The sequence below is a fragment of the Mustela putorius genome, unplaced genomic scaffold (genome assembly GCF_011764305.1).
Source record: "Mustela putorius furo isolate JIRA1106 unplaced genomic scaffold, ASM1176430v1.1 tig00000145_pilon_pilon_pilon, whole genome shotgun sequence".
In the NCBI taxonomy this organism is placed as follows: domain Eukaryota; kingdom Metazoa; phylum Chordata; class Mammalia; order Carnivora; family Mustelidae; genus Mustela; species Mustela putorius.
In genome coordinates, this window is record NW_025421294.1 from 29,415,407 (window position 1) to 29,436,430 (window position 21,024).

Below are 21,024 nucleotides of genomic sequence, written 5' to 3' on the forward strand. Positions count from 1 at the left end.
ACCTGCAAAAAAAGCATTGCCCCCTGCTAGACTTACCAGACTACAATTTATTTACAGCGCTAAACTAATAATTAATTATTATTTTTTCAATAGTTGCTTAGGTTTGTATGTGGTTGTCACTAAGGCTGAATAGGTTCTCATCTTCTTAGGGTAGACAGGGAGGAGAAAAGGAAACTACTGTAGAAAAATATGCTCTATATGTAGTTATACAGAGCTGGACTAGGAAGCCAGGAAAATGTGAATCAAAAAATAAACCATTAGCTTTATTACAAAGAAAAAATAATAAAAATATACCAAATTTAGTAAAAATAAAAGCGACAGGAATCCTTACCAAAAAATAAATAATGTGTAATTGAACTACTGCTTCTGGTACCAAAAAAATAAAATTCATACAAAAAAGCTGGTCTTTCTCACCCTTACCAAAGAGATTTTTTAATCTATAGATCTACAGAACTGTTTCCACAGGCCTTAAAAAAATTCTAGAAAATATCATACTGAAATCCTTTGCTAATTTTACAGAAGCCATGAGAAAAAACAAATTAAATCAATGCCATCAACTGCAAATCAGAACATGGTATCTCGACCCATATTCTCACGAACAGAGAAGCAGTACAATATGCTGCCTGTAGTAATGAGTTTGTATTTTCCCAAAAGAAAAATCACTGAACTCTTTAGTAAAATATATTATAGGCAGACTAAAGATTAGGTTCATTAAAACTTAATGTGTCTGGCATAGTAAAATAATAGAAAAATTTAAGTTGTCAAAGGAGAAAACCTACTGTTATCTTTAAAAAAGCTCTTCTTATGGGGGCACCTGGGTGGTTCACTGGGTTAGGCCACTGCCTTCGGCTCGGGTCATGATCTTGGGGTCCTGGAATCGAGTCCCACACCGGGCTCTCTGCTCAGCTGGGAGCCTGCTTCCCTCTCTCTCTCTCTGCCTGCCTCTCTGTCTACCTGTGATCTCTGTCAAATAAATAAATAAAATCTTAAAAAAAAAAAATTAAAAATAAATAAATAAATAAAGCTCTTATGAACATCCTCGATGCATTTATGTAATAAAACTTTTTGGGACGCCTGGGTGGCTCAGTTGGTTGAGCGGCTGCCTTCGGCTCAGGTCATGATCCCAGCGTCCTGGGATCGAGTCCCACATCGGGCTCCTTGCTTGGCGGGGAGCCTACTTCTCCCTCTCCCTCTGCCTGCCACTCTGTCTGCCTGTGCTTGCTCTCGCTTCTCTCTCTATGACAAATAAATAAATAAAATCTTAAAAAAAAAAAAAAACTTTAAAAACACGATGAAATAAAAACTCCCAAAAGTTACAGGACATTCCCCCAAATTAATGTACTATTCTCGTTCCTTGCCCACACATGAACTTTACAGGAGTAAGATTATGTTTCACTAAAATCAAGAAAAATTAAGTTAGAATTCACATGAAATGATAAAAAATGTATCTATGTGAGATTCTAGTTAGTGGTTAAAAGCTATTGTCCTTTTGGTTGCTTAGAGAAAAACTAAGGAAAAATACTTCTCTATAACCTTTTATCTTCTAGCCCCAGAATGAATTTTATTTCTAGGAGTGTGTGGGTGGTTCAGCTGGTTAAGTGTCTGTCTTCAGCTCAGGTCATAATCCCAGGGTCCTGGGATCTGGCCTCACATCAGGCTCTCTGCTTGTCGGGAAGCCTGTTTCTCCCTCTCCTACTGCTTGTGTTCTCTCTCTTGCTATGTCTCTGTCAAATCAATAAAATCTTAAAAAAAAAAAATCTTTCTATAAATAGTGTTGACACTTTACATGTAAAATTATAAAAAAAAATTTAGAATAGATTATCTCATAGTATGATAATCTCAAAGATAACAAACAAGTTCAATCTGAGTATAAGACAAAGAATACTTAAACACAAAGTATAAAATACCTGTAATATCATATTACTAATGAAGTATTCCACTGCTTTATTTAAGTGCAGTGTATCAGTGAGAAAATTAAAAAGTACACTCACATTTAGCATCTTTTAAAGTATTTTACTCCAATCGCGTAATCAATAACTCTCTAATACCACCTTTTAACTGGATAACAGAAACAAACTCCAGAAGGTGGGATCAAGAAAGTGTAATATGAAGATCCTGAGCCCACCTTCTCTCAGGGAAACACCAAAATCCATAAAAACATATTTAACAACTATCTTTGACAATTAACTCAAGACTAGCAGAATGGACCATACAAACTGATATATTAAAAAAAAAAAAAAAAATGCCACATTGAGAGGGTAGAAGAGCCAGACAAGCAGTTTAGTCAGGATCCACACCACAGGCACAATGACCCACAGCAGGAATATCACAACTGGAGAAGCTATCCCTGATAAACGAGGGTCCAAGCCCCACATGATACACCACAGTCCTGGGCTCCTGCATTGGAAAGACAGGCACCTACAATGTCTGCCTTTGAACACCAATGGGGCTTACATCCAAGAAAGCCAGAGGGCAGCAGGAAAACAAGATTCTGCTCTTAAAGGGCATGCTTCATCTCAATGGCACAGAGGCAGCTGTGCCTGGGTTACAGGTGAAGGAAATCCACTAACGAATTTTAGTAAAAGAGGGGCAGCAATCTGATGGCAAGTGTTCTGGGGAGCAAACTGCTTGTGGGTGTCCCTTTTCTTACCCTCCTCTACTTAGCTGGCCTGTGAGAACAATTTCTGATATTTTCCATTTACTTTGGTAGCACCACTAACCCTGATCCAACACTGTCCTGTGTATTCACCTCACCCAACCCACCCACACAACTTGGGAGTCCTTCCCAAACAGTACCCCTCTGACCCCCACCACAACTGGCCAGTGGCCTTGGCTGGCCCTGAGCCCCTCCTAAACACCCTGCCCTGGGGGACCAGTCCCAAATACTGAAACTCCCATAACCAACACAGCCATACCTCATACAAGTTGTCCAAAAGACCAGTATACCCCAGCTGCTGCAGCATGGCCTTAAAGTCAGCCACACTGTGGGCCAACTACATATATCAGTGCACCTACAGCAGTCATGATTTGACCTCTCAGCCAGATAAGACATAGGACCTCCTTGTTTACCATCATGCATGCAGCAGTTAGTGGCTAGACCTCAAGAGACAGACAGACCAGGGGAAAGTCCTGCACACCAGCAAGTCTGCATCAATCATGACCCATCAACAACAAGAGGGGAAATGCAAACCACACTGAGAACATTCCTGGAGCACATGACTCAGGTGACCAGGGGAATTCATACTACAGGGGCCCACAAAACATCTTTTACATGAAGACATTCCTTACTGACCAGGAGACAGAAATGATCTACTTAATTAACAGAAATAAGCAGAGACTAAAGCAAATGAGGAGGCAGGGGGAGTACGCTCCAAATGAAAGAACAAGACAAAACCTCAGAAAATGACTAGAAAATGAAACAGAGCTAAGCAATCTACCAGATAAAGAGTTGAACGTAACTAACCAAAGATGCTAACCAAACTCAAAAAAAGAATGAACACAGTTTAAAAACGTAGAGTCATGGAAAATACTTGGGGGGGGGGGGAATCAAAGTGGAAGAATACAATAACTAAAATGTAAAATACACTAGAGGAATCAACAGCAGACTGAATGACGCAGAGGAGCAGATCAGCAATCTGCTGATGAAAACAGCAAAAAGAGGGGCACCTGGATGGTTAAGCATCTGTCTTTGGCTCAGGTCATGATTCCAGGGTCCTGGGACAGAGCCCCATATCAGGCTGCTTGCTCAGTGGGGAGTCAGCTTCTCCTTCAGCCTTTGACTCTCCTCCCACTCTGGCTCTCTCTCTCAAATAAATAATTTTTTAAAAACCTTTAAAAAATAAACAGCAAAAAAAGAGAAAAAAGGAATCCAAAAAATGAAAATACTTTTTAGGTCAATACTAGGACATCAAGTATACTAATGTTCACATTATAGGGGTTTCTGACCACCACCACAAAGCAAAGAAAAAAATGGAAAAAAACACATGGAGGCTAAACAACATTCTACTACACAACCAACAGGTCAAGAAAAAAAATCAAAGAGGAAATCAAAAAGATGAAGACAAATGAATACTAACACAATGATCCAAAATCTTTGGGACACAGTGAAAACAGCTCTAACAGAGAAATTTATAGCCATACAGGTCTACCTCAAGAAACAATCTCAATCAAACCTTATACCTAAAGCAAATTAAAAAAGAACAAAACCCAAGGTTAGCAGGAGGAAGGAAATTATAAAGATTAGAGCAAAAATACATGAAACTGATACTAAAAATGGGCAAAAATCAATGAAACTAAGAGCTGGTTCTTTGAAAAGATAAACAAAAGTGATAATTCTGTAGACAGACTCATCAAGAAAAGCATACAGAGCTCAAATAAATAAAATCTCAAGAAGGAGAAATGACAACCTATACCACACATAGATTACTATGCGCACAAATGAACCACCAAGAGAAAAAATGGATGAATTCTTAGAAACATACAATCGGCCAAGACTGAGTCAAGGAGTGGCACCTACGTGGTTCAGTCGGTTAGGTGCCTGACTCTTGATTTCAATATGGATCATAATCTTAGGGTCCTGAGATTGAGCCTTGCATCAGGCTCCACACTCAGGAGGCAGTCTGCTTGAGGATTCTCTCCCTCTCTCCCTCTGCCCTCTCCACACTGATGCTTGTGCATGAGCATGCTGTGCTCTCTCTCTCTCTCAAATAAAGGTTTTAAAAAAAATTTTAAAAAGTCTTCCTCAAGGACAAAATCTAAGCAGACCCATTACTATTAAGAAGACTTAATGAGTAATTAGAGTAATTAATAACTCCCAAGAAACAGAGGTCCGGAACCAGAGAACTTCATAGCTGAATTATAGGAAACATTTTAAAAAGAGTTAATACCTATCCTTCTCAAACTATTCCAAAAAACTGAAAAAGGAACACACTCCAAAACACATTCTATCAGGCCAGAAATAACCTGATACCAAAATGAGACAAAAAACACCACAAAATTCCTGATGAGCATTGATGTAAAAATCCTCAACAGAACATCAATGAACTGAATTTTCTGATACAAGGATGGTTCAATATCCTCAACTCCATCAACACGTTAAACCACATAAACAAAAAAGGATAAGAATCGTATTATTATCTCTACAGATACAGAAAAAAAATTTTTGACAAAATTCAACCACCATTTATGATTAAAAACTCCCAACAAAGTGGATACAGAAGGAACATACCTGAACTTAATAAAGGCCATATATGACAAACCCACAATTAACATCATACTCAAGGGTAAAAAGCTGAAAGGTCTTCCTCTAAAATTAGAAACAAGACAAAAGTGCCCACTCTCACTACTTTTATTTAACACAGTAATGCAAATTCCTAGCCATAGCAATCAGATGAGAAAAACCAATCAGTGGCATCCAACTAAAAAACTAAGTAAAACTGTCACTACTAGCACATGACATATTATATACAGAAAACCCTAAAGATTCTACCAAAAAAACCCTACTACGAATACTAAATTTAGCAAAGTTGCAGGTTACAAAATTAATGTACACAAATCTGTTGCATTTCTATGCCCTAATAATGAACTATAAGAGAAATTAAGAAAACAATCCCATTTACAATCACATCAAAAAGAATATGCAGGAGTAAATTTAACCAAGGAGGTAAAAAGACCTGTGCTCTGAAAACTGTAAGACAAAGACAAAAGAAACTGAAGAAGACATTAATGGAAAGCTATTCTGTTCTCATGGATAGCATAAATCAAAACTGTTAAAATGTCCATCTACCCAAAGAAATATATAGATTCAATGCAATCTGTAGCAAAATACCAATGGCATCTTTCACAGAACTAGAAGAAAGAATCTTCAAATTTGTATGGAACAACAAAAGAACCCAAACAGCCAAAGCAGTGTGAAGAAAGAACAAAGCTGGATATATCATGATCCCTGACTTCAAATTATCCTACAGAGCTACAGAAATTAAAACAGTATGGTACTAACACAAAAGGACACGCAGATCAATGGAAGATAATAGAGTCCTGCAGTAAACACACACAGATACATACAGTAAATTAATTTTCAACAAGGGAGACAAGAATGTAAAATGGGAAAAAGAGTCTCTTAAATAAATGGTATTGAGGAAATGGACAATTACAAAGAACGAAAGTGAACCAGCTTTCCTTTTCCTTTTTAATATTTTTTCTTTCCTTCCTTTCTTTCTTTCTTTCCTAAGTAATCTCCAGGGCTCAAACACAACCCTGAGATCGAGAGTCACATGCTACATTAACTGAACCAGAGCCACCCCAGAAAGTGGACCACTTTCTTACACTATATACAAAAATAATCTCAAAATGGATTAACAACTTAAAGGTAAGACTGGAAACCATTAAATTCCTGGAAGAAAACACAGGCAGTAAGCTCTTGGACATCAGTCTGAACAGTATTTTTCTGGATCATCTCACCAAGCAAGGGCAACTAAAGCAAAAATAAACAGGTCTACCTGAAACTAAAGGCTTTGGATGGCAAATGAAACCATAACATAACAAAAGGCAACCTACTCAATAAGAGAAGATACTTGCAAAAGATCTACCCAAAAAGGGGTTAATATTATAAATACAGAAAAAACTCACACAACTCAGTATCCAAAAAAAATCTATTAAAATTCGGCAGATGATCTGAATAGGTATTTCTCCAAAGATATGTAGAGAGCCAACAGGCACATAAACATATGTTCAACATTACTAACCATCAGCAAACTGTAAATCAAAACACAATGAGATCTCACCTCACACCTCATAGAATGGCTAGTATCAAAAACACAAGAAATAAGTTCTGGCCAAGATGTGAAAGAAAGAGAACCCTCATGTGCTGTTTGGTGGGGATACAAAATGGTGCAGCCATTATGATAAAACAGCATAAAGATTCCTCAAAAAATTGGAAATACAAATACCATATAATCCATCAATTCTACGTCACAGTATTCATACCAAGAAAAGGAAAATACTAATTTGGACTAATATATGCCACTATGTTCACTGCAGCATGATTTACAATATCCAAGATATGGAAGCAATCTAAATGTCCACCAAATATGGAAGGATAAAGATAATGTACTCTATATACACACTAGAATATTAGCCATAAAAAAGCATGAAATCTTTACATTTGCAGCAACACAGATGGACTTAGAGAAAAATCCTTAGTAAAGAGTAAGTCAAACTGTTAAGGAAAATACCCTATGACTTCACTTTTATGTAGAATCTAAAAAAAAATCAAATGTATGAATACATGTAACAAAATAGAAACCAGACTCAGATATAGACAACAATCTGGTGTTTGCTAGAGGGATGAGGAATAGGAAATACTTAAAATAAGGGGAAGGGATTAGAAGGCCAAACTATAGGTATACAATGTACAGCGCAGGAAATATAGTTACTAATATTTAGCAACTCTGTATGGGACAGATGGTAGCTAAATTTATCTCTGTGATCACTTCCAAATGTATACAAAATGCTGAATCATGATGTTGTACATAAGAAACTATTACAATATTATGTTAACTACACTTCAATTAAAAAAAATAAGCATATATTTTTGAATGTACAATTTCACTATAAAGATATGTACATATGTACGTATTCATGCATTTATTTTGACAGATTTTTTATTTTGCATACTTTAATTTCAGAACAAAATAATTTTAAAAATCCACAATATGCATCCAAACCCCTTGGCAGATATTGTTTAGCAATAACCATGTATGAAGCCTAGTAACATAGCAATTATCAACAGAGTAATTAAAAGAGATTTGAACACTTCAAAAAATGTATTACTAACTAGGTTACCTATAATATATATAGTATGCCTAAGCCTAGAGGGTCACCCTCTATTTCATCTGTCTACGGATGATACAATTGACTTTGGGGTTCCATTTAGTTAAGTTCCCCCACCACACCACCAAAACCGTACAGATCTGGTGGTTAAATAAAATCTAAAAGAAATTAACTCTTAGTGTATTATTTCTTATTTCTATTAAATAATAAGTATTTCTTATCTCCAGAAAGTATTACTACTTATTTTTAAGAGTTTAAAAAATAAACCCTGAACAGAAATTGCCTGATGCAGTAGCAACCAACAGGAAAACTTAAGAGCAATTTGGTGCTGCTGGGTGGCTATTTGTACTGAGACTCAAGCCCTCTCCCACTCCTTAAAATTACCTGAACTGACACAAACTAAGATGTGGCTGTTAGTCATTCCCACTACATACTATTAGATTCAGCAAATAATAGTCCCCTAACCCCCCCCCAGGGGACAATTACCTTACTAACCACAATAAAGACACATCTGGATCAAAACACTACTGCAAAATAAAGATGAACACTGAACAACTTACACCATTTGAAGAAGAGTGCCTGACCTGGACAACCCAGAAATGTACACGCAGTAACTATAAAACCAAAGGAAGGAAAGCTCATTAAAACTGGAGCCGGGGAGGGGGGGGGGCTGAGGGGGGGGTGGTGGGCAGGGTGCCTGGGTGGCTCAGTGGGTTAAAGCCTCTGCCTTCAGCTCAGGTCATGATCTCAGGGTCCTGGGATCTAGCCCCACATCCGGCTCTCTGCTCAGTGGGGAGACTGCTTCCCCCTCTCTCTCTGCCTACTTGTGATCTTTCTCTCTGTGTCAAATAAATAAATAAAATATTTTTTAAAAAAATGATGAGAATAAACCTTTCCAGAACTAAAAGTCAAGATTTAAAAGCTCAAATAAGTTATTAAGGAAAAAACTAATTCCTAGAAAAATTAAGATGATGTAAACTGGCAGTATGTTTAGAAAATACCTAAAGTTTTTACAGGTATTGAGTTAGTGTCAGTTCTGAAAATCCAGAAGTTACTAAAATTAATCCAAAAAAAAAAAAAAGGCAAAATCTTTATATGCACAAAAAATGTTTTCTTGCAATACTTCTTATGACAGCAGGGAATATCCCAGACACAATCTAAATATTGGTAATAATTAAATTACCGCTTCATAACAGATTTTATACCACTGTCAGAGCATTAAGAGAGAAGACTACGTTTACAAATTTTATCATTTGAGGGCACCTCAAGAGCCCAAAAACCACAAATTTACATTAAAACTACTGTGAGCATTTATTTCTTAAATTACTAAAACTTAAAAAACCTTATTTTAAAAAATCTGACAAACTTGGTACATTGTGTTCTCAATACTTTACCAAATGGGCCAGCAACAATTACTTTTTAGATATACTGCACAGAAATATTAGCTTCCCAGAGTCTGTAGGGTGTTTTTATACTAAAGGACAATATAATGCAGCTACTTTTATTGAGTAAGCAGCTTATGACAGCTTTCTGACTTACTAAATAATAAAATATAGTATGGAAAATTTCAACATCCACTATTGCAAAGAAAGAACTGGTCTTACTTCTACTAAGTGCTTTATATTTTTATCAGTTTTCATTAGCTCAGCTCCACATGAGACCATTGTCTGCCTTGATTTCTGGAATTCTGCCCCAATTCTTCTCTCCTAGTCTGTGTTGCCAGGGTTGCAGCTGCACAACCAATTCTTATTAAAATGTAAGTCTTTGAAATGCATGTCTATGGAAAGGGATATAAAGGATTTCATTATTTTTCTCAAAACCGAGAGTGAGGATTAAACCCCCACCCTTCCCAAGCCATACTATCACTTAGCAGCCTTCTTTACCAACTCACACACCAAATATCATAAATCCAACTGCTCAGTTTAAATGTTTAAATGAAAAATCATAAACTGCACAGTAGTGAAACTTAAAGTCTAGCAAAAATTATTTTCAAATGACTTCTAATACTTACAGTGTAATTTTAGGTTATAGATAGATACTCACACAATGATGCAATACTTTTAAATACCACTACTAAATACTTCTAAAGAATAAATACTAGCAAGATAGAATAGGCGATTCTGTGATAGTAATGCCAAAAAAATAATTTCAAAAACTTCAAGTCAGGAAAAGAAAACTGCAATTAATTTACTTAAAATGGAAAATATTTTACCAGGCATTAATTTTGTTTTGAGTTCCACATTGGGCTCCCTGCTCTGCAGGGAGTCTGCTCTTCCCTTTCCCTACCCCGACTTGTAATCTCTCTCTCTCTCAAATAAATAATGCCCCTAAAATTTTCCTGGAGAAGAAAAAAAAAAAAAAAACTGGAAGACAATTTATACCCCTTTTCCATTTTTCACTGGGATTTCATGTACTTTTGTTCTCTGGATAAAATCCTCCAAGACTGTTTGACCTTCCTCTTAAAAGACAACTTATGACTGAATTCATCTTGTGAGAAGAGTTAACACAAAACTTTCACTATGAAGGTAAAACTTTTCAATTAAAAGTAAATAGGGGGGGGCACCTGGGTGGCTCAGTGGGTTAAGCCTCTGCATTCAGCTCAGGTAATGATCTCAGAGTCCTAGAATAGAGCCCCACATCAGGCTCTCTGCCCAGCAGGGACCCTGCTTCCCCCTCTCTCTCTGCCTGCCTCTCTATCTACTGTGATTTCTCTCTGTGTCAAATAAATAAACAAAAGCTTTAAAATAGAAATAATAATAATAATAATAAAAACAAAAGTAAACAAGAGCATCTGATGGCTCAGTTGGTTAAGAGTCTGCCTTCAGGGGCGCGCCTGTGTGGCTCAGTTCGTTAAGCGACTGCCTTCGGCTCAGGTCATGATCCTGGAGTCCTGGGATCGAGTCCCACATTGCGCTCCCTGCTGGGCAGGGAGTCTGCTTCTCCCGCTGATCTCCTCTTGTGCTCGCTCTCTCCCTCCCTCTCAAATAAATAAATAAAATCTTTAAAAAAAAAAAAAAAGAAAGAAAGAAAAGAAAAGAGTCTGCCTTTAGCTCCGGTCATGATCCTAGGGTCCTGGAATCAAGTCCCACATTGGGCTCCCTGTTCAGCAGGTAGCCACTCTTCCCTCTCCCTCTGCCCCTCTCCCAGCTTGTGCTCTCTCTCAAATACATAAATAAATAAAACTTTTTTAAAAACTGAAATAAACAGAGGTCAAATACTATGTTACAAAGTGAAAATGACAAGTGTTTTTATTAAATCATAGTGTTTATAATGCTGGTACACAGTAGGAATTCTCATAACACATAGAACCTTCGAATTTCAACTACTGGCAAAATTCTTTGGGAATAAATATAGCCTAGTCTGTTCCTGGGTCATTCAATCATGGTTAAATAGAAGGAAAAAACAGGGGAGGCACTGTAAAGGGTACTAGCCCTTTAAAATCTGATTTCACAACACACACCTCAAGTTACAACAACAAAGCATACTGAGAAAAAGTTCTAAAAAGTGGCTACTTGTTGCATTTTAGGTAATCAAACTGAAATCATTAGGTTAAATATACTTGATAAACTTTTTTACGTATACAATAAATATATGATTATAATGCTTGTTAAAAGCATGTATTGAGATCACCCCATATCCATTATGAAGGCTAGTAACCAAAATAAAGAAAGAAAGAAAAAGAAAAAACAGACAATTAGTACTGGTGAGAACATGAATAAATTGGGACTCTTCTGTGTTGTTTGTAAAACCATAAAATGGTGCAACTCCTATGGTAAACAACAGACAATTCCTGAAAAATCTGAAAAATAATACCACCAAATGATCCAGCAATCTCACTTCTGGTTATCTATTTAAAAGAACTGAAGGCAGAGTCACCAAGAATATCTACACGCTTATGTTCAAGGCACTACTATTTATAATAACCGAAAGGTGGAAGGAAGCCAAATGTTCATCAACAAATAAATATATAAGCAAAATGTGATACACACATATAATGCAATACTATTCAGTCTTAAAAAGGCAGGAAATCCTGTCCCATGCTACATGAATGAACTTGAAACACATTATGCTAACTGAAATAAGCCAGCCACAATAAGACAAATACCATATTCCACTTATATGAGTAATTCCACTTTTATCTGAAGTACTCAAATTCACAGAAACAAAGTATAATGAGAGTACCAGGGACTGGGAAGAGGAAGTAAACAGAAGTTTTTGTTTAATGGGTTTCAGAGTTCACTTTACAAGATGAAGATCTGTTTACAACAATGTGAGTATATTACTAAACTATACTTTTAAAAATGGTTAAGAAAGTAATTTTTATATGTTTTATATCACAATAAAAAAAAACTTCCTAATGTAACTGGAAGTGAGTCTCACCCTTAGAGATTCTTAGAGATTATGATGAGTTGATAAAGATTAAAATTTGGATAAATATGTTTTGTTCCTCAGTACTAAATATTAGTGAGTGTGTGTGTGTGTGTCTTTTTGGTAAGCAATATGCCAATATATCACCACGGTATAAAACTCAAAAGATGCAAGAGTAAATTATGAATAATAAATCTCACCATTATCCCTAGCCATCCAATTTTCTTCCAGACAAAGCCACAAGTATTAGCTTCTTGTGTAATCTTTCACAGATGCTCTGCACACATAGAAGAATGCACATATATATTTTTTCCTTTTTAAAATATTTTCATGTGATTGCACACATCATTAGGCACCTTGCTTTTTCACTTAACACTTTATCTTAGAAATCAGGCAGTATCAGGGGCGCCTGGGTGGCTCAGTGGGTTAAGCCTCTGCCTTCAGCTCACATCAGGCTTCACCCCACATCGGGCTCTCTGCTCAGCAGGGAGCCTGCTTCCCCATCTCTCTCTGCCTGCCTCTCTGCCTACTTGTGATCTTTCTGTCTGTCAAATAAATAAATAAAATCTTAAAAAAAAAAGAAATCAGACAGTATCAGTAACTTTTAAAAAATTGTCTCCCTCTATTTATAAAGGATGTATTTTATCATGAGTATAATTAGTCTCCAACAGATGTAAAGTTGAGTTATTTCTAATCTTTTATGTCTATAAACATGATGCACAGAATAATACTGTATATTCACACATGTATAGTATGATGGTTTACAGATTTAAATTTTGGTAGGCATTTTAGATTTTCACAAATATTTTCCAAATTTCCTCCTAACAGAATATACCAAACTGCACACCCACTAACAATGCATTAGAGTGTCTGTATTTCCAATCTTTGAAAAAAATTCCTAACTCCAATAAATAAAGAAAAAATGTGTTTCTTCCTCTGAAGGATCTATTTTTTTAATTTTGTACTACTACTTTGCTATGATACAAGTTTTTTAAAAAATCCTTTTCTCTGCTGATCTGAAATGCATTTTTTTAAAGATTTTTTTTTTAAGATTTTATTTATTTATTTGACAGAGAGAGATCACAAGTAGGCAGAGAGGCAGGCAGAGAGAGAGGAGGAAGCAGGCTTCCCGCTGAGCAGAGAGCCCGATGCGGGGCTCGATCCCAGGACCCTGAGATCATGACCTGAGCCGAAGGCAGCAGCTTAACCCACTGAGCCACCCCGGCGCCCCTTTTTTAAAGATTTTATTTATTTATTTGACAGACAGAGAGCAACAAGTAGGCAGAGAGGCAGGCAGAGAGAGGAGGAAGCAGGCTCCTTGCTGAGCCAGAGAGCCCCATGCGGGGCTCGATCCCAGGACCCTGGGATCATGGCCTGAGCTGAAGGCAGAGGCTTTAATCCACTGAGACACCCAGGTGCCCCTGAAATGCACTTTTATTGTATTCTGAATTTCCCTATGAATCTGGAACAACTTCTATTCTATACTACTGACCTAGCTCATATACAGAATCACAATGTTTCCACTATTTTATTTTTTTCATCATTATAATTCTATGGGTTTTCTTTTAAAGATTTACTTATTTTAGATAGAGAGTGAGTGAGTAAGAGGACGAGAAGAGGGAGAGAGAATCTCAAGCAGACTCCACACTGCACCTGGAGCTCAACACTAAGCTTGATCCCATGATCAAGAGAACATGACCTGAGCCGAAACCAAGATCCAATAACCAACTGAGCCACCCAGGTGCCTCCATCATTATTGTTTTAGAATACATTTTTTTTAAAGACTTATTTATTTATTTGACAGAGAGAGAGAGAGATCACAAATAGGCAGAGAGGCAGGCAGAGAGAGAGGAGGAAGCAGGCTCCCCACTGAGCAGAGAGAGCCTGATACGGGGCTTGATCTCAGGACCCTGAGATCATCACCTGAGCCAAAGGCAGAGGAGGCTTAACCCACTAAGCCAGCCAGGTGCCCCTGAATACATTTTTAATATATGAAAGAACTACTTCCTTTTCTTTCATAACTTTTCTGGGTATTTTTTGTCTTTTAAATTTTACATTCATCTAGCCTAATTCTTTAAAACCTTTCTGCTATTTTTATTGGTATCATGATCATGCTGTATTATAAATTAGAACAGTATTTTTCAGATGCTGAATTCTAATAATGAGTCTCTATCTAAGTCTCTTAGAGTCTAAGGTGATTCTACTACAGGTAATCTACTTTTTGAGAAATAAACTATGTGTCCAACTGAAAAACTGTACTGGTTAAGGGACAAGGGGAGCCATTACACAGTGTGGTTGTATCTAGAAGGCTGACTACAGCCTCTATGTTTCATCTCAATACAGATTTGTCATTGTTCATGAAACAAAAGACGTTCCTTCCAGAGGCAGAAACTGTTCTCCAAATCACTTTCTGTGGCTCTAGTGTAGAGAACTATAGTTGAAATAAGTGGTTTAGAATTCTATTCTGTATAAAGAACTTTAAATGAGTAGTTTACTACACGCTTAGAACACCAGGATGAAGTGGGACCCTGAATCTGAGGGAGAAAAATAATTAACAGTGGGAACCAGAAGGATGTTTGTCCCAATCCCTACTCCCCACTCATTTATAAGACCAGAATTTCACCTGAGTACAAAGAACTGCATAAAACTAGAAACCTATGTGTTCAAGTATATAGATGAAAGGAATGGCTCCCAAGGTCCTATTAAGTGACAGGTAGAACTTCACCCTAAGAAAAACACCCATCCTAACCATGGCCAGCTCAGCTTTGGCAGGCACATCTAGGTCCCAAGTCTCTATCAGCCTCAAGTTTCTTTGCCCAGAAATCCATTTGAAATCTATAGTTTTTCACCCTAATAGCACACAGTCATGATTTTTTTTTTTTAAAGATTTTACTTATCTATTTGAGAGAGAGACAATGAGAGAGAACATGAGCTAGGAGAAGGTCAGAGAGAGAAGCAGACTCCCCGTGGAGCTGGGAGCCCTATGCGGGACTCGATCCCGGGACTCCGGGATCATGACCTGAGCCGAAGGCAGTTGTCCAACCAACTGAGCCACCCAGGCGTCCCCACAGTCACGATTTTTAACCATATTACTTCGACCGTCCTTGACGGTAATTGTTTCCCTTTGGGTGGATAATATTCTAACTCTGGTAACATATAGAAATTGATACAGAAATGATCAAGTCAAGCAAAACCTACACTATTAATATTTTAGTGCTCTTATGTATCTATAATAATTTATTATGATATTTTATATTCTATTTATTAAGTTATTTAAAAGATAAGAAAATCTGATATGCTAAATTTGCAAGTTTAATTTACTGGACATTTAAAAATTATTTAAGTTCTGGGGCACCTGGGTGGCTGAGTTGGTTAAGCGTCCAACTCTTGGTTTCAGCTCAAGTCACTATCTCAGGAGTCCAGGAATCCCAAGTCACGCTTGGCACTCATCATGGAGTTTTTTATGTCCCTCTCCCTCTGCTCCTCCCCCTGTTCTCTCTCTTTTCTCTCTCAAATTAATAAACAAAATCTTTAAAAAAAAAAAGAAAAAGAAAAGAAAAAGAAAAAGATTAAAAAGTTTTAGGAAGATTTGTTTACTGGTAAATCTGCCCTGTAAACTGCTTGAAATATATGAGGGAACCAAAGAAATGTAACTCTACCTTAGAATATTTAGGGATGTAATTAGGGATGAAAGTGTTAGCCAACATTTAAAGAGTAAAATTTATTCTTCCCTCTTGGCCATTAAAACCCAATGACAAGGGGTGCCTGGATGGCTTAGTTGGTTGAGCATCAGACTCTTGGTTTTGGCTCAGGTCATAATCTCATGTGTCATGGGGAATAAGCCCTACGTGGGTCTCTGTGCTTAGTGGGGAGCCTTCTTGAAGATTCTCTCCCTCTTCCCCTGCCCCCCACTCACGTGCACTCCTGCTCTCTCTCTAAAATAAATAAATATTAAAAAACAAACAAAAAATAGTAAGACCACAGCAATCAGACAACAGAAAGAAATAAAAGGCATCCAAATTGGTGAAGAAGTCAAACTTTCACTATTTGCAATTAACATGATACTATATATAGAAAACCTTAAAGGGAGGCCTGGGTGGCTCAGTCAGTTAAGCCTCCGACTCTTGATTTTAGCTCAGGTCCTGATCTCAGGGTTGTGAGATTGAGCCCCCTGTCAGGCTCCTCACTCAGTGGAGTCTGGTTGGGGTTCTCTTTCTCCCTCAGCTCCTCCCCACTCATGTCCCCACGCACATGCACACACTCTCTCACTCTAAAGTGAAATCTTAAAGAAAAGAAAGAAAGAAAGCCTTAAAGACTGCACCAAAAAACAACTAGAACTGATAAATGAATTCAGTAAAGCCACAGGATACAAAACCAATGTACAGAAATCCACAGCATTTCTATACAGTAGTAATGAAGCAGCAGAAAGAGAAATTAAGAAAACAATTCCAGGGAGCCTGCGTAGCTCAGTGGGTTAAAGCCTCTGCCTTCGGCTCAGGTCATAATCCCAGTGTCCTGGAATCGAGCCCCGCGTCGGGCTCTCTGTTCAGTAGGGAGCCTGCTTCCCTTCCTCTCTCTCTCTCTCTCTCTCTCTCTCTGCTTGCCTCTCTGCCTACTTGTGATCTCTGTCAAAAAAATAAATAAAAATCTTTAATTAAAAAAAAAAGAATACAATCCCAATAACTGCATTGAGAATAAAAAAATAACTAGGAATAAACTTAATCAAAGGTGAAAGACCTGTTCTCTGAAAACTACAGAACACCAATGAAAGAAATTGAAGACAACACAAATAAAAGAAAAGACATTCCATGCTTATGAACTGGAAGAAAAAATGCTGTTAAAATGTCTATATTACCTAAAAAAACCTACATATTGATACAATCCCAATCAAAAGAGCAACAGCATTTTTCACAGAACTAGAAGAAAAAAATCCTAAAATTTATATGGAAGCACCAAAGATCCTAAATAGCCAAAGCAATCTTGAAAAATAAAACTGGATGTATCACAATTTCAGACTTCAAGTTATGTTACAAAGCTGAAGAAATTCAAACACTATGGTACTTGTATAAAAACAGACACATAGATCAGTGGAACAGAGTAGAAAGTCCAGAAAGAAATCCATAATTATATGGTCAAATAATCTTCAATAAAGGAGGCAAGAATAAGCAATGGGAAAAAGTCTCTTCGACAAATAGTGCTAGGAAAACAGGCAAAAGAATGAAACTGTACCACTTTCTTATACCATACACAAAAATAAACTCAAAATGGTTTGAGAACCTAAATGAGAAATCCAAAACCATAAAAATCCTACAAGAGAGTACAGGCAGTAATTTCTCTTGACATCAGCCATTAAAACATTGTTTTAGATATGTCCTAAGGAAAAAGAAATAAAAGCAAAAACACACTATTAGGACTACATCAAAATAAAAAGCTTCTGCACAGCAAAGGAAAAAAATCAACAAAATAAAACAAAACCTGCTAAATGGGAGAAGGTGTCTGCAAATGACCTACCCAATAAAGAGTATGTATCCAGAGGCACCTGGGCGGCTCAGTGGGTTAAAGCCTCTGCCTTCGGCTCAGGTCATGATCCCAGGGTCCTGGGATCAAGCCCCTCATCGGGCTCTCTGCTCAGTCGGGAGCCTGCTTCTCTCTCTCTATCTCTCTGCCTACTTGTGATCTCTATTAAATGAATAAATAAAATCTTTAAAAAAAAAAATCAGAGAGCATGGGTGGCTCAGTCATTAAGCAACTGCCTTAAGCTTTGGTCATGATCCCAGGGTCCTGGGATCAGCCCCACATCAGGCTCCTTGCTCAGTGGAGTCTCTCTGTCAAACAAATAAATAAAATCTTGGGACTCCTGGGTGGCTCAGTTGGTTAAGCAGCTGCCTTCGGCTCAGGTCATGATCCCAGCGTCCTGGGATCGAGTCCCACATTGGGCTCCTTGCTCCACAGGGAGCCTGCTTCTCCCTCTGACTCTGCCTGCCACTCTGTCTGCCTGTGCTCGCTCTCTCTGACAAATAAATAAATAAAATCTTTTAAAAAAAATCAGTATCCAAAATACATAAAGAACTTATACAACTCAACACAAAAATAAATAAAATAATTCAATTTAAAAATGGGCAGAAGACATGAAGAAAGAATTTGACAAAGACGACATACAAATGGCCAACAGACAACATGAAAAGATGTTCAACATCATTCACCATAAGGGAAATGCAAATCAAAACTACGATGAGATTTTACCTTACACCTGTCAGAATGGCTAAAATAAAAAAGACAAGAAATAGTAAGTGTAGACCAGAATGTGGAGAAAAAGGAACCTTCGTGCACTGTTAGCTGGACAGCAAACTGGTATAGCCACTATGAAAGACAACAAGGAGATTCTTCAGAAAATTAAAAATAGGGGCGCCTGGGTGGCTCAGTGGGTTAAGCTGCTGCCTTCGGCTCAGGTCATGATCTCAGGGTCCTGGGATCGAGCCCCACATCGGGCTCTCTGCTCAGCGGGGAGCCTGCTTCCTCCTCTCTCTCTCTCTGCCTGCCTCTCTGCCTACTTGTGATCTCCCTCTGTCAAATAAATAAATAAAATCTTTAAAAACAAAAAACAAAAAAAAGAAAAGAAAATTAAAAATAGGAGTACCCTATGATCCTGTAATCACACTATTGGTTATTTAGTCAAAATATACAATACCACTAATTCAAAGGAATATATACACCCCTATTTTACTGCAGCATTATTTACAACAGCTAAACTATGGAAGCAGCCCAAGTGTCCAACAATAGGTGAATGGATAAAGAGGTAGTGTGTGTGTATATACAATGGAGTATTACTCAGCCATAAAAGAGTAAAATTTTTCCATTTTTAATGCCATGGATGGAGCTAGAGAGTATAATACTAAACAAAATAAGCCAGTCAGAGAAAAACAAATACCTTACGATCTCACTCATGTGTGTAATTTAAGAAACAAATGAGCAAAGGGAAAAAAAAAGAGAGAGAGAAACAAACCAATAAACAATACACTATGAACTAGAGATGACAAACAGGGTTACCAGGGGGAGGTTGGGGGTGAAATAAGTAAAGAGGATTAAGAGTACACTTATCTTAATGAGCACTGAGTGATGTATGGAAGTGCTGATCACTATACTGTACACCTGAAACTAAAACAACAATGTATGTTAACTACATTGTAATTAAAATAAATTAAAATACCCAATGACAATACACATAGCACTCAACTTGTGGTCAGTTCTATGGGTCAAACCATTTTTAAAGAAAACTACAGAAAAAGATGACCATGGGAATATGGTCTTGAGTGGAAAATGTCTATATCCATCCTAAGATCAACACATTTCCTTTAATTAGTAATGTTTCCTCTATGTATTTTTCAGCAAACATGTACATTAAAACCATTTACAAATATCACATGCTAACAATAAATGAAAATAGGTTTCTTGCATGTGACTACTTTCCAAAGAAGAAATGGCTTCCTTTATAAAAGTGTGTGTGTCTTATATCCACATAGCTCAAAACATGCAGAGCATTTTCTGATGCTGGTCAGAAAAACACTTGGTAATCAAAACCACAAAAGGCCTGCCTTTATGATTTCTTCATGGAAATCATAGCCTTTACAGTGAGAACATAGAGCAACAGCTACAATAAATTCCAGCTGCTGTGGTAAGGATGATTATACTATGGTTAGCTGCTGAATGGGCCCAACACTGAGCCCCAATTCTATTTACTTAAGCAAAGCACAGCCCCCTCAAATAACATTATTTCCAGATACTTAAACCCTGGATCATTCGCCAAAGTAACTAGGAATTTAACATCAGTTTCATTCCCTTAAATTGTAACACTATTATCAAATGTTTCAAAAGTATTTTCTAGCTACAGATAGAGACAGATATTTTGGATCATACTGACAAAACTAAAGAGCTAATACCAAATTATTCCACTCCCTAAAAAACTCCAAAAGTACTTCACAGATAATTACTAGTTTAACAGGAGAAACTCTGAACCATTCAGGAGCAATATCCAAATGGGGGATGTGTGTGTGACAGAGAATAGAGAGAGAGAAATACCTAAACCCACCAGAGAGCTTCTAAAGACTGGCACCCAGAGCAAGATGCTATCAAGTCAGCAAAACTGGCAAATTTGAAATCAGCCACACGACCATGAAAACAAGAAACTACAACAATAATAAATATGTACTTTCTGGGGTTTTTCCATCTCTAAAATTGATATAATATTTTCCTATCATTAGCCAAAACACAGACTTATAAAGATGCCTCACTAATCAGATAATTAAATCAGATAATTAAGCCAGATAATAAAAAGGTAAAAACTAACTTATTCAACATATTCACTACATGTTATATACATGTAAAATATTCACTACATACTATCCCCCCACAAAACTTTTTTAAATACATAGACAAATATAACTCAGCAAATTATACAGAATAATAAACAGATTCTTAAATGTATAAAAATGATTATACCAAAGATTTAAAAGATGTATGTACAGACTATGAGAGATTAAAAATGAAGTGCAGTATGGGGTGCCTGAGTGGCTCAGTTGGTTAAGTTTCTGCCTTCGGCTGAGGTCATGATCTCAGGGTCCAGGGATTCAGCCCCACATCAAGCTCTCAGCTCAGCGAGGAGTCTCCTTCTCCCTCTTCATCTGCGCCCCCCCCAACTCATGCACGTGCGCACTGTCTCTCTCTCTCTCTCTCATAAATTAAATCTTGAAAAAGAAAAATGAAGTGTAGTATAAGCAGGTACAGGTAACAGCAAATTTTAGTTTATAGCAATTCTGATACAGCAACAAT

General features: G+C 37.2%; 1 long non-coding RNA gene across 5 annotated transcripts in view; it reads right to left on the reverse strand.

Annotated features, from left to right (window-relative positions):
- The window catches only part of CDC42SE2, a 116,633-nt gene that overhangs the window by 47,808 nt on the left and 47,801 nt on the right, over positions 1-21,024 (reverse strand). The gene's annotated exons all lie outside the window — the stretch shown is intronic.